Genomic DNA, 14,285 nt, shown 5'->3' with positions numbered 1-14,285 from the left:
GGGGTTAACACGTTAGCGCGGCGCAATGACGTAGAAGCCTCCCACTAATGTGGTCGCTGTGAGTTCAAATCCAACTCATGCTGGCTTCCTCTCCAGCCGTACGTGGGTAGGATTGCCAGCAACCAGCAGCGGATGGTTGTAAGTTTCCCCGGGGCGCTGCCTGGATTACTCTCACCATAGTTCTGACCGCCGTCGTATAAGTGAAATATTAAAATCACCAATCAGTTAAACAAATCGGTCCATATTATTTAAAGATATAAAGTAGGCTGCAATGTCTTTAATAAAAGCACTCAAATCAAAACGTTGGAAGTAAAAACGTTGCGTATGCGCCAGTGCTTATTTTAGTGTTTCGAACAATGCTGACATATCAGCTCGGACCTTTCTTGCTCGTTTTTGTAATTTCTCAGTCGAGCGTGTTAAAATAAATATTTCTGATGTGCACACAAAACTAAGTAGAGGCAGTGTATTACACACCGACAAGAAGCTGCAGTGGAAATGGACATTACAACAACAAATCTTTGGCATGTTAACCTCATGTAGGTTCATACGTATGTTACTAATATGGGGACAAGAAATGTTAGAGAATGCTTATACTAAAACTTTAAAGGCCACATTATTGTTTATTATATTGAAATATTCTTAATTACCACCTTTAATACAACCTGGGGTCCTCCGTGGCTCAGTTGGTTAGCGCGCTAGCGCAGCGCAATGACCCAGGAGTCTTTCACCAATGCGGTCGCTGTGAGTTCAAGTCCAGTTCATGCTGGCTTCCTCTCCGGCCGTACGTGGGAAGGTCTTCCAGCAACCTGCGGATGGTCGTGGGTTTCCCCCGGGCTCTGCCCGGTTTCCTCCCACCATAATGCTGGTCGCCGTCGTATAAGTGAAATATTCTTGAGTACAGCGTAAAACACCAATCAAATAAATAAATAAATAAAATTTAAAACTGCCTTACAGAAGGGATTTGTACATACCCGCTGCTCTTATTTGCCCGGATAGCACAGTTGGTAGAGCGTTCGCTTCAAGAGCGGTAGATCCAGGATCAATCCTGGGTCTAGTCGTACCTAAGACTTTAAAAGAGGAAGTTGTAACTTCCTTGCTTGGCGTTCAGCATGTAGTGAATAGTGCAACGACTGGTTGACCCGAATCCGTATAAAGGCTCGGGCGGGGCGGCTTACATGTTGGTAAATCGTCTCAGTGAAGTAGCACTAGATAAAAGAGCGGGGGAAATCTGTCCTACAACAAGGAGGCACATTACATACACCCCAAGGATTCCTTCGTCGTCATATGACTGAAAAATTGTTGAGTACCACGTTAAACCCCAAGCACTCACTCACTCAGTCTTATTGTTTGTGTCGGGCTTGAGGACAACGGCGTTCGTCATATTCGTCTGGCGGTTTGGGCAGCCTAACGTTCGCTGAATGCCACCTGTCTTCCACCAATACGGCGTGCTTGTCAGTAAATCGCCAAAGGTCGGTGGTTTAACCCGAGCACTCCGTTTTCCTCCACCCCTAAACTGATTTTAACGACAGTCGTATAATTAAAAAATAAATAAATAAATACATAAATAAATTACCATCAATACCGTAAACAAACGAATACGTTCAAAATAAGGTAAACGTTTCTGATGACGAAACGTTTCAGTTATTCCTCGTCATTTGCCTTTCCAACACTTTCACAATACCAGGTAATTAACTGTTGTGGATACACAATGTGATATATGATAACATATGCACTGATGCCTTTTGGCTCCGTATCATATGCATTGGCTGTGAAAAATTGATGTGTAAGGAACGATATTTTATAACAACAGAAAATTTTAACCATGCCGAAAATTTGAGCCCATCCAATAAATCTCTAACTGCCCTTTATTGGTAGAGGAACGTTTACAACAAGTGCCCTGCAGCTATAAATTGCTCCTGATTCGAGCTGTGATGGAGAAGAGTACAAATTGCTTTGGCTTTACCTTCGTTTTTCTTGTAAGCACAATGTATTGGAAAGCTATGTGTGGGCGAGTACAATGAATGTGTTGTCAATGGGGATGTATGTTAACATTGGCCCTCGTGAACTGCTGCAGGGACCAACACACAGAGCCAGGTAACCGTCAGCTCACTTCCTAAGTATATAGCTTCTTCGGCCAATGTTTATATGTCCAGTGACATTTATGAGGCCTCACAGCGGTCAACAGTTCCGTAAAACACGCAAATCCCTCCTCCGCACGATAATGTATCATGACGTATATGCATGTAGTATTACGCTATTTTAAGTGTAAACCACCAGCATATATATATATATATATATATATATATATATATATATATATATATATATATATATATATATATATATATATATATATATATATATATATATATATATATATATATATATATATATATATATATATATATATATATTTATATATATATAGGCTATAGGTTATAGACTATTATAGGCTGCATGCAACGAAGAAATATCTGCATTTAATTAGTACGCATCTACATAATTAATCCATCGGACCTACAGACGTCACACTTATAAAGTATTACATCACTGGAATTGTAGAAACGATTATTCTAATTAAAATTAAATTACAATTAAATTAAATTTTGATTTACACCATTATATTGCTTCGTCGTTTGCTCATTTAAAGCAAATTGCTGTCACTGCGACTATGTAAAACGTCTGAAATGATGTAGGCTGGAGAGGTCAAACTCTAGTATTAGCCAGGATCACATTTTTTTTAATACAAATGAGTGAAATAGCCCACTTTACTTTCCAGTATGCGGAAGCAAGATTTCGCTTGGACAAGCAGCGGGCATGTTGATAGTAAGAGTTTCTTCAGGTCTATTTAGTTAAATGAGAAGACAACAAACAGTGAAACCTGAGTTATTTAGAAACAGAGGTAAAAACAAGACCAAAATAGTCACAAACAATTTTTTCTCTGTAAATCAGTCTCAAATAAGCAATTCTTAAAAGGCCATGTGATGCGCCACATCAGAGGATCCGAAAAGACGATGGCTGATCCATAATCTCCACGTTAGTTTCATCTTGGATAATTTTTTGTTTTCACAATCACGTAAATTAATGGCCATGCACTGAAGTGTTGATGCTGTGCACCTCAAGTACTGACATGTTTAATTTTGACTTGAACTGACGAGTGTTGGAACATTCATGACATTATGAAGCTTTTCAACTTCCGGCCTATTCTTCCGTTAACACATCTTTGCACTTATATGCATATATCATGTGGATGCAGTAAATAGAAAGAATTGCTAAAAAGTCTGCATAATTATCTACTTATGGTCACAATCTTGAATTAATTCTTCAGCATCAATCCACTAAATGAATCATATTAATTTATTGGGCAAAAATCGTCATCAACTTTCGTTTCAAGTATATTCACTTCTATCAAATAAAGTTTTGGGTAATGTTATTATTGTATTTGGGATTTTCTTAAAAACTTACATAGCTTTAAAGAGTGTATTTGGTTTTTGAATTGACTCCTCGGGCTGTTAAATATAATAGTCGCATCTGTGTGCATACAGCAAGCTGCTTCCGCCGAACGATCGCCAGAGGTTTGGAGCCGTTGTTCTACGACAATCAATCAGTGGAATTCCGCAGTCTTGGTTTTCTGGTAGATTTCCTCAGCACCCCTGACCCACGTTATTAGGCTCATATTATAGAGTATGGAAGAGATCGATTATTCTATTCACAGATCAATTTGCTGAGCTGTAGGCGGATGCTCTCTCCAGAATACTTCACCAGTCCGTCGCTTGATCTATAAATACAGAGAGCGCTGTGAGACACCGCGTCAAAAATAGAAAATTTCGGTCATTTAGTGGTGGGAATTTAGCCCAATGACCGTCTCTGGCGACAAAATTTTTACGACACTGCCAAATGTTCTCCATTTGTTTCATAATTAATCTCACTTGGAGTTGTATATTTATAGTCGTTCTCTGAATTACAGTTTTTCACGACTTAGGGCTCAGTCAGCATACAAGCTAATCGTGCCCAGATCCCACCACCTTGGCCAGTCCAATATCTCCTCACGTCTCCCTACCATTTCTTCATCGACTTTCCTCAGATCACAGCAGCCTGTAGAGATCAGAATCGATGGCAGAAACTTTTTTCAAAGCAGGATACCTGGCAAATTCAAGAAGTAGTTGTATGGTTTTATTCTTATGTCCCGTGGTTCCTAGACGTGAATAAAATTTTCATAGTCCTGATTACCTTGAGATCGAGCCATAGAACATAGACATTTACCAGTTATCTGGGAACCGGAATGAGATGTGACGTCATTTACCGTAAATGTGATCAAAATACCAGACAGTTGCGCATGCGTTCCTGTGACACGTATATTTATGTACGATGCGTATGCAGTGAGAACGTTTGAGACTTAAAGCCACGTGGCGATAATAAGTCTTAATGTAATCTTACAAACGTTTGTCTTTACCGCATGTAAGAACTGCAAATATTTTTATTTATTTATTTGACTGGTGCTTTACGCCGTAGTAAAGAATATTTCACATATACGACGGCGGCCAGCATTTTGGTGGGAAGAAACCGGGCAGAGCGCGGGAGAAACACACAACCATCGGCAGGTTGATGGCAGGCCTTCCCTTGTACTACCGGAGAGGAAACAAGCACGAGCTGGACATGAACTCACAGCGATTCATTACCATATTGAATCAGATGTCTTCGCTTAATTGAACAACTAATCAAGGAGCTGATGAGCTTAGCAGAGATAGTTAGTTACGTTGTATGGTAGTGTAATTTTAATAAAACTGTGAATTTAGTATAACATCATTTCACAGCTTGAACAGATTACAATATTTAGAGTTACATATTCGTTAATTTCGCATCGATGTTATTTGCTTAGATGATGAGTTTATAATATGAATGATTTCGTACTTTGTACGTGACACTAGTCTAAAAAGGTGCGTGTCACTATACTTAGCGTATTATCTATTCGCCCTCATCCAAATCTGTACTTCTAATCACCCCTATTTTTTCTACCAAAATTGTATTGCACAAGTCAGTGATGGCTCATAACTAAAAAAAAACACACACACACATACACGCACACACAAAAATTCGTAAACATTAACAATGAATTTCCTTTTTGAAATGACGCATCTGGGGCAGTTGTCAAGACAGGGTTTCCTGAATGCTATTCCCCTTTTTAAAAATTTAATTCAGCTATTACTGAGCCATGTATAAGACTGAATGTGTCATACATATATTACCGAGGCATGAAGCCATAGTTTCACCTTAATACCATATCACTCAAATGGCTGAAATGGTAGCTCTCCTTTATTTTACTACAATGCGCCCTGTGTCCTCCTACGCATTTCCGGGCAACAGAACTGGGCTGAATATTCCAACTGATGCGCTTAAGTAAGACATCGGAGTGTCAGTGGAACAAACAGACAACATGTTAACATCCAATTACCGGTGAAAAAGACCGCATTGATGGTATACTGTATAAAGCTGAGCTGCATAGTCCAAGAATGAAGATGATCAATACCGGTTATATACAATCACAAAACGTTTTTGTCCTCAGACCTCATTTATCTAAAACATTCCGGAGTCTTTGCACGTCGTATCACCGGGAACTGACGTACAACTAGGAAAACAACGTGGACTGAACGAGAGAAATCTGCCCCTATTGTGGCGCATATCTGTGAACTGGTCACACTAAATAAAAGCACTCATAGTGGTAACAGAGAAGAAAGTGGGGCTGGCACTAAGTTGGCCTTTCATTAGCCTACTTCTAGCTTTGAACGGTCTCCATTTTATAATCTCACTAATGCCTACCTCCTACGTTATAGCAGGTCGTTTCTGTAGGTGGCAGGTTAAACCATACCTGGAACTTATACTGATGACCAGTATTCAAGTGAATTTAGGTGATAAAGTTTTACATGGTTCAGAATGTCAACAACGATCGATGGGCATTTGGTATTTGTTTTCATTAGAGCAATGGTGTGTGCGTGTGTGTGTTATGGCGTCATGTTGGGCCAAAAGTTTCATTAGCGGTGTCCTTCATCACTCTGAATCCTCCGCATATACAGGGACAGTAATTAGTAAGTAAAACACCACATCCCTTGATAACCAGTGGTGAAGCTTTAGCTTGATCGATCGTCTACACCAATTATGCTGGCGTATCTGTTACCCCACAACGTTTCCCACTAAATCGCAGTACATTTATCTATATACTATTAAGGTACAAAAAACTTTAACAATTTTCAAATCTGAGCAAAGTGCATTAGCATTTCTAGCAATAGTTTCCATCTAAATGGCAATCCTCAAAGCAATCACCCTATTAAAAAAATTTCTGTATTTTGTATTTTCTGCATTCTGCAATTTATGGTTAACTAACTGATCAACTTTTAAGGTCAAACATGCTGCAGTGGCGTGTTTATATGGTGGGGGTGGGTGTGTGGGGTGCAGGTGCTTCTGGTCCCGGGGCAATCCCTGCACCCTAGACTATAACTAAGTGAGATAGTTATACCGCTTGCTTTCGTAACAAACCACCACCTCTCCGAAACAGCACATATATCGTTCTATCAACCATCCTGCAAAGCTGGGCTTTTTAATTTCTTATAGAGAGCCGCCTAAATTTAGCTGTCTAAAATCAGTGTTATATAAACAACTGCCGTCAGCTTCTAAATTTAGCTTGCCACTGTTTACATATGCTGAGTTCAGGGCCTGCTGTCTGCCTCTGCCTTAGAATGTTCCAGAATACGCTCAGTTCGGGGCCTGTTTATTTACAACAAGTGTTCAAGAATTTTCTTATTCTAGAAAATTCCACCAGTCTATATAAGACCTATGAAAGCAGGTCAAAGGCGGAGAAAGGAGAATTATTGAGAGTTTTGGATGCTGTGTAGACAGTGCTTATTAGTACACGGACCCTGTCTGTGGAATTTTGTGTATATTTCGTCATACACTCAGTTATACTGGGGATTTTCCCTCTGGTGAATATTGCCTCTGTGCATTTTTAAGCATTGTGGAGTATATTCGTCCGTTTGGACTTGACACTGTTGTACATGTAAGTACTTTAGTATTTGTATAGATACTGCTTTCCTTTCTTGTTAAACTTAAATACTTTAGTATTTGTATAAGTCTTGTTATCTGTTCTTGTTAAACCTAATAAATTGTTGTAAAATAAAATCTGCTGGTTTTGGTTACTTTTTTGTGCGGCTAAACTGTCGTGTATTTCGAACAAGCCATCTCTTTATAATACAGATAGTTTGGGTCGTAACATCAGTCATACTCATTACCTAGATTACCTTTATTCAGTGACGCGTAACAACATGAGCTCTACGCATTGATATGTAGAAAATCCATATCATTGCACGGAAAATGAGGTTAAAACACTTTTGTCTAATTCTTGATGTTAAAGTCCATAAGCTCAGTTTCGACGGCAAGAACCCATTGCCTCGAATGACGTCATAATTATTATAAAAAAAAGTGGCACGCTGGATATTGGGGGGGGGGGGGGGGGGGGGAGTTCCACATGTTTTGACGAAGGCCGACACCAGTTACCTAAACTGCTATCGATTTAACTGTAAACCGGGTTTCTGGCATTGTCATATTTTAAATTGTCAACACGTTCAGTATAATATAACCTAAATAAATGAATTTTACTTTATGTCTTGCAGTATATAATCTCATGGCAATATGGTTTTAAAGTTGGATATTAGGAAATTTTATTATAAAACACAATATAGTCGATTCGCTGAGAGTGTAGTGCAGGTTGTGTTATGCGTGGAGTTTGTTCTAACCACACGCTGGTGCATCTATTGTAAATCAAATTACTCTCCGCGCTCATTCTCCAGCATGCCACTGGTCTTTAAATAATTCTGACGTCACCCGAGGCAATGAGTTCTTGGCGTCGAAACTGAGCTTATGTAGTTTAACGTTATAAATTAGAAAAGTGTTCTAATTTGATTTCCTTTGCAAGAACATGGACTTCCAACATATGTATGTGTACAGCTTGTGTTGTTACATGTCACGGACTAAAGGCAATTTTGGTAGCAAGAATGACTGGTTTTACAGAGAGCTGAATGTAGGCGACCCTCTAAAAGAAACAGACTAGCTTCTACATAGCGCTATCATAGCAGCGCTAAATAGCGAATATATTGTCCTTTCACATCAACAATGCTACTGTAGCGCTAATAACAACTACATAGCAGTAATCACAAGAACAGGAGAGGAAAAATAGCAAAACATCTGTAAATTGTTGTCTTGAAGTTCAATTAGCACCACTTTAATCAAATGGGGAGGAAGATGTTTAGCAGAGAAAAAGCCGATGACACACCTAACTCGCAATGTCTTCTGAACTAGCATGTTTTCCCTCTTTTGGTGTTTGCTGGATTGGGGTAGTTGTGAGGGTGGGGATGTTGGTGGGGGGTGGGGGGCTTACAATGCACACTTTTGCAAACCTTGATGACAATAAAATGTTAACATTTTCAAGCTCAAATGGGCGGTTCATTATCCAACCTGAATTCGTTCAAGGACTTCAGTACGTAACAAACAAACGTATAAATAAATAAATAAATAATAAATGACCGATGTGTTAAACTGATCTCAAAAATATTTACCTTATAGATGGCTGTGGTCACGTTTATGGGTTGGAAATAGAAGACATTGCGAGGTGAAAACAACCAAGCCTCAAGTTGGCCGTGGGAAGGCCAGCAGAAACCTGCGGATGGTCGTGGGTTTTCCCGGGTTCTGCCCGGTTTCTTCCCACCATAACGCGGACCAGCCCGGACTCTAAACAAGTTTATAAATATAGCCTTTATTTGATAAGTATCAAAAATATAAATGAAGAATATAACTATGTATCACAAAAGCATATTTAAGCCTACATGTATATATGTCATTATTATATCATCGTAATTCAGTCAGGAGGGTGGGGATATATAGACTGTCAGTGAGCTTTGATGCTGTGATGGACACGGTGGTACTTGTATATAGATAGGGCTACTGGCATTTGAAAGTGATGAGCATAGTTCGGGTAAGACCGTGGTATAGCTAGGCTTGTAATGTATTGGTCACCATCTTGATAATAACATTTAGACACTTAATTTAAAATCCTCAATCCCATACCAGTAGGTGTATTTTGATTGGTTGACTGCAAACTAATGCAGACTTGGAGAATACTGTACAGCGACAGAAATTAGTTAACAAGTAATAAACCTGACCTGACCAATCAAATGCAGGATCGTCTGATTAAAAATGACAGGTCATTGAGAGGTACGAAGTTAGTCTTTACCGGGATTTCCTGCATGGGAAAATAAGATGCCATGTGAAATGTCAAGGTCGCCGTCTTAACGAATGTTCTATAGGGTGAATTCTATTTTAGATTAGCTTTTGCGGAGACTGAAAACCTGCTCCTAATCATTATTTATTTATTTGCTTGGTGTTCAACTTTGTACAAACTGTTATTTCGTAGTGGTCATTTGCCTTCACTCGGGATAAATTAAGTGACCTAGTGCATTCGACCTTCAGCAGAGCCTGTGCTCTTTGGTAATATACTGGTTCATATTAACCCACGTGAGAAAATCATGGACAGGCTTATTGGTGTCTGGAGACCACTTCGCCTGAGAGTAGACCAGTTTCTTTGTTTACAGAACCACGGTGGGGCGAGTGAGGTTTATAATGGTATACATAACAATCACAGGTGATCAGCAGGCTATTGAATTCAGGCCTTATTGGCTTTCAGCCCACATTCATTCAAGGAGTTTGCGTCAAAAGGTGGGGTAAATAAAGACTATCGATTCGGCGCAGAACGCTTGAAGTTTGCATTGAAATAGTAATTCTGTTTCACACTGTACAATCCCGTTGTTTTCCATCTGTGCCACGTGTCCCGCTGCAGGACTCGATGGTTGGTTACAGACAATGATCTCGCCAATTATTACGTCTTTTTAGATATCACAGAGGAAGTGAAGTCAGGAAATTGTTTCCCAAGAGAAGCGCAATTTGAACTTAGTGTAGTGGACTTCTTTATTGTTCTCGTACAATTGATTGTTTAAACACGTATATCATAATTATGCTTGGTAAACGACAGATTCTCTATTCTCAGACTGCAGTAAAAGCAAGTATAAGATATGAGTCGTTTGCCTGTACTGCACCTGTGAAATAATGCGGTGCCTTTCAGTTCTGCGCAATGGGGGCTTGGGTCCAAACCGGCCAAACTTTTTTTCTCGTGTAATACATGAAACCAATGTTACACTTTGTCCAGGGGTCATCATCAAGGAAGTAGGAATAAACACGGCTTCAGTCTGAACTACTTTGGGTGGGAAGGGTCTTAACTGTGAGGAGATATCGGGCGGTGGGTTTTCGCGTGGCTCCATTGCCGAACGGAGTAGCATGTCAGCGCGGCGATATGACCCAGGAGCCTCTCGTCAATGTGAGTTCAAGTCCAGTCCAAGCTGGTTTCCCCTCCGGCCGTACGTATGAAGGTCAGTCGACAACCTGCGGATGGTCATGGGCCATAATGCTGTCCGCCGTGGTATAAGTGAAATATTCTTAAGCACGGCGTAAAACACCAATCAGATAAATAAATAAATCTTTATTTGGGATGGCCCAGTAGGTAGGTGACATGGGATCTTCCGTTTGGTTTTTCAGCAAATCCGCGAGCATTACCAATAATTCTATATAACTGGCAGATGAAAACTGGCAATAATAGTAAGATGCTAATGGTAAATCGAGTCATATAGCTTAACACTCCCTGTTGTCGCTGTTATAGTACATAGGAATAATTTTTATAAAGACCAGCAAACGAGTGAATGTCTCAAGCAGCTATAACTTTATAAGAAATGGACACAGGTTTCCCGTGATGGTAAAGGAAGCCTGATTCCGAATTCACATCACCTCATAATGCCAGATTAATGAAAATCATAAAGTCGTAATGAACAAAAATGTAACTCACACATCCACTTGGAAAGCATCCGAACTTTACAAACCGCCATTTTCGACTTAGGTGAATTACGTTGCTATAGGCTGCTCTCGGCTGCTCTCGGCTGCTCTTATCTTCAATCCAAAAGCCTCATGAGTTAGTCTTTTCCTGAGCGATGCCGTGTGTGGCCAGCTCAAATCAAAAATGTTGATTCCGTCGATCGGCCAGGTATAGGTGTGTTAATTGTGGTGTTCTTTATGGTCTTTATTATCCACGATTAAACTACATGATACAAAGTCAGAATCAAGGGAAACATGTTTTTGTAGCTTACATTTTCCACACGTTGAGGACCGTATCCACGGAGCAGTAAAAAATGAGTAGAAAAAAATGAAAAATAGAAAAAAAATAGCAACGCAATTTTTAAAGTTTCTCTTATGTTTTTTTTTTGTTCGCAAGATTAAGTAAAGATCTTGAAAGCACGTGATAACTGACCAGTAGAAATGTACAGTTATGTTATGCCCACTGAATCTTTGTTTAATTATGAGCACGAGATCATTGGTACTTCGTGCGCATGAGATCTGTAATAAGTCGTGCGCTCGACATAATTGTGCATTTCTATTGGTCAGTTATCCCGTGAACACGACTTATTTAAAAAAAAACATAGATGACTCTTTGAAAGTTCGGTGTGTGTATGTGTTTTTTCTATTAAAATTTTTGTCTCTCACAATGTCAATTTTACGGCTCCGTAGCACACTCGAAAAGACCGAGATAAAATTTAGTGGTTAGATGGGTATTTCTGAATGTTAAGGTGGGAAGTATGAAACAGATCTCAGTTCTTGTCAAGAACCCCGTGACAGTCGTCAGAAGCCACAGTTTTATGCGTCTGAGCGAATAAGTCATTCTCACCCAAATTCAGAATGGAATTAACATTGACTGTTGACAATATGCCAATAATCAACGCCGAATACTAGTATGTCACTCAAAGGCTCAAATTGCTGAATGTTATGAATCCGTTGTTTGTCTGAACTTTGACGTCTATCACAAGCTAGCTCTTGTTTTGTCCATTTACTCTTCACTATTTTCTCCCGTCAGTGTTACATCCCTGGAAGAAATAACGCCTCTCACTCGCACATCTATACAAAGCATATCGCATCTCCACAAACCCTTAGGGATCCGTAAAGTGCATACATAAGCTTTTAACCGGTACCCTGTTATCTCCTTTAACACATTGCCCCTGTCGTCAAATGTGGCCGGAGTTTTAGTCAGTGAGTCATTTTACACATACCCGTAACTGTCTTTGCAAAGAGGTACTATAAGCAACCCTCTAAAAGTAAATCTGTTAAATTTAACAGAAAGTCTGTTGTCTATATAAAAAGATGCTAGAATACATGAATGTATGTGTGTGTGTGTGCGTGTGTGTGCGTGTGTGTGCCTGCGTGTGTGTGTGTGCTTGGATTTTTACGTCGTTCTTAACAATTTTTCAGTCATATGACGAGGAGTCATTAGGTGTGAACATATACAGTACAAGTTTGATGCTAGAATAAATTCTGTTATTACAACAAGTTATTCTTTTAAACATAGCACACAAATATATTCTATTAATTAAACATAAAGATGTCTTAAGGGCACATTACATAACGTTGAATATACACAGAGTGTTCTATTAGAATACATGCTAGCATTACTCAGAAAAACAAACTTTCTGTTCGAATTAACACATTATTTTTTTGAAGTAGTCAAATTATGCTGAAATGGGCTGTTTATCAAGGCAAGTAAACGTAATGAAGGGGGCGGGGGAATAATGCGTTTCCTCTTGAAAAGCCGGAACCTAATTGTCGTTTGTGATGATGAATTTGATTGACGGGTTGTATGAACGCATATGATACCCCCCTTACTTGATATGGTCCAGTGTTTTGACCCGATTGATAAGGCCACTATGTTGCAAAACACGTAGCACTCATTTTGGATTTCCATACGGTTTCCGGAAAATGTTCATTTTAGCTGCGAGAAATGTATGTGAAACTTTAGACATGTTTTTCATGTTAATTTTTTTACGATATGTCGCTTAAATGTAACATGTTGTGTGTTTTACTGGTGTTTTACCGCGCATTCTTGAATGACACGCTTAATTGTTATATGATAGAGGTTTTTGATTGAACGAAAATTCCACTGGTCTGTTTTATGCAGCACTGCTCATCATGATTTAATTTAATTTTTTCATGTAATGGTGTAAATGTTTCGTATCTGAAGAACATTAACGAGAGCTTTAAACTTTCGACTAGGACAAAGTTTAGGTTGGTTTGCATGTACAAGGACTCGTGTTATTCGTGATTGTGTGTGAATTACAGCTGTTAATGCGTGACAATTAAGTGCTATGCCGAGTTTGTTTTAGCAGAGATGAAATTATCACATGTCGCTAATAAGGGGATTTACCACCTGAAGTAATTCGGGCTTAATTAAAAGATATTTGTTGTCTATTGACCCTTTCTGTATATGCGATGACGTAGGCAATAAGGTAACTGTTTACGCAAGCATTGCAGTAGAACAGTGGTCAATTCACGTATCGATATACCAATGGTTAGTACGATTGAGGGAAAGAGAACCGGCCTCTAACTCATAGATGTTATAGTTGAAAGCTTTCCTTCAGTGTGTCAGGAAAGGGGTTTTGAACTCCTGATCCCATACTCAGCACCTTGTAATAGACTAGGCGAAAAGAGAAATTCCCACTTGCTATCACTGTTATAAACACGGAATACACGCTCCCGTTCCTAAATGTGGCAACATGGTATATATCGATCCTTACATGAAGCTTCTCTAGGCTTATACTGAGGGATTATATAAACCTTCGGAAATTCGCATTGTTTACCCCGAAGGTAGAGTCTCAAGTACAAAGCCTGCGTTTCCAGGATAACGTTAGGAATTTTCCAGTTCCTGCTGATCGCCATACGAGATTTCGAGGTATGCCGGATCTTACTGACGTGGGAGGTGGGGGGGGGGGGGGGGGGGGGTAAATGTGAGGCCGCACGTATCCAAGGTATACATGTCTACATGGAAACCTGGAAAATAACTGACGAATTGCATTTCTTTAAAAAAAACGAATATTTTTCAACATTTCCTGAAACTTGCATTTCCTGCCTTAATTTTGGGTTAGTTAAGTGTGCTTACATTGTACTTCCGCGATGAACCGAGAAATGTACTCTGTAAATACAAATTTCCATCGATTCCTTATATCAACAGAAGCCATCGGGTATTTAACATGTACTAAATGTCACGCACGTATAAATCGGGATCACGTACAAACTCAAGTCCAGAATTTTGCTTGGACTGCGTGGTGTATAGGTCAACAGATTAATCCAGACTCATTTCGAAGCATGTAGGACAG

This window comes from Liolophura sinensis, chromosome 6 (genome assembly GCF_032854445.1).
Source record: "Liolophura sinensis isolate JHLJ2023 chromosome 6, CUHK_Ljap_v2, whole genome shotgun sequence".
NCBI classification, from domain to species: domain Eukaryota; kingdom Metazoa; phylum Mollusca; class Polyplacophora; order Chitonida; family Chitonidae; genus Liolophura; species Liolophura sinensis.
This window is presented reverse-complemented; position numbering follows the sequence as displayed.